Source organism: Arachis duranensis, chromosome 2 (assembly GCF_000817695.3).
Source record: "Arachis duranensis cultivar V14167 chromosome 2, aradu.V14167.gnm2.J7QH, whole genome shotgun sequence".
Classification (NCBI taxonomy): Eukaryota; Viridiplantae; Streptophyta; class Magnoliopsida; order Fabales; family Fabaceae; genus Arachis; species Arachis duranensis.
In genome coordinates this window covers 44683097-44684803 of record NC_029773.3, presented here as the reverse complement: position 1 = coordinate 44684803, position 1707 = coordinate 44683097, and positions in this window count along the sequence as shown.

Here is a 1707-nt window from a genome sequence, read left to right as displayed (position 1 = left end):
TCACCGGATAATGGTACACCAGGACAGTTGACTTTGTTTTGCTGCACTTGTTCAAAAATTAAGAATAAATTAATTTAAAAAATTTTAAAATTTTCAATTTTTTATTTTTTTGATATTGTTGGAATTTTTTATTTTTATACTATTAGAAAAAAATTATATTTTAAGTTTAAAAATTAAAAAAATAATAAATTTACAGATCTGTTGTTTAATAGATATTGCTGGACTTTATTTTATTTTGCTAATTTAAATAAAAAAATTTAATCTTATAATTTAAAAATTTAAAAATAAAAAATTTAGATTTTGAAAATTTTATATTATTTTAAAAATATTTTTTTATTTTTTATTCACCAGATAATGGTACACCCGTACAATTGACTTTTTTTTGCTGCACTTATTCACAAATTGAGAATAAATTAATTTAAAAAATTAAAAAGTTTTCAATTTTTTAATTTTTGGATATTGTTGGAATTTTTTATTTTTCTACTATTAGAAAAAATTTATTTTTATTTTAAAAATTAAAAAATAATAAATTTACAGATCTGTTGTTTACTAGATATTGCTGGACTTTATTTTATTTTTCTAATTTAAATAAAAAAAATTTAATATTTTAATTTAAAAATAAAAAATTTAGATTTTGAAAATTTAAAATTTTTTAAAAATATTTCTTTATTTTTTTATTCACCAGATAATGGTACACCAGGACAGTTCACTTTTTTTACTGCACTTTTTCACAAATTAAGAATAAATTAATTTTAAAATTTTAAAAATTTTCATTTTTTTATTTTTGGATATTTTTAGAATTTTTTATTTTTCTACAATTTGAAAAAATATTTTTTAAGTTCAAAAATTAAAAAAATAATAAATTTACAGATCTGTTGTTTACTAGATATTGCTAGACTTTATTTTATAACTTTATTATTTTTTTTCAATTTAAATAAAAAAATTTAATCTTATAATTTAAAAATTTAAAAATAAAAAATTTAGATTTCTAAAATTTTAAATTTTCCTAAAAATATTTTTTTATTCACTATTAATGCAACACACGGACAGTTAACTTTTTGTTTGCTGCACTTGTTCACAAATTAAGAATAAATTAATTTAAAAAATTAAAAAATTTTCAATTTTTATTTTTTGGATATTATTGAAATTTTTTTCTACTATTAGAAAAAAAGTTATATTTTAAGTTTAAAAATTGAAAAAATAATAAATTTACAGATCTGTTGTTTACTAGATATTACTGGACTTTATTTTATTTTTCTAATTTAAAAAAAATTTAATCTTATAATTTAAAATTTTAAAAATAAAAAATTTAGATTTTTAAAATTTTAAATTTTTCTAAAAAATATTTTTTTATTTTTTTATTCACCAGATAATGGTACACCAGGAGAGTTGACTTTGTTTTGATGCACTTGATCACAAATTAAGAATAAATTAATTTAAAAAATTTAAAAATTTTCAAAATTTTCATTTTTTTGATATTGTTGGAATTTTTTATTTTTCTACTATTAGAAAAAAAATTATTTTTTAAGTTAAAAAATTAAAAAAATAAATAAATTTACATATCTGTTCCTTACTGGATATTGTTAGACTTTATTTTATTTTTCTAATTTAAATAAAAAAGTTTATTCTTATAATTTAAAAACTCAAAAATAAAAAATTTATTTTTTTCAAATTTTTATTTTTTAAAAGTATTTTTTTGTTCACCGA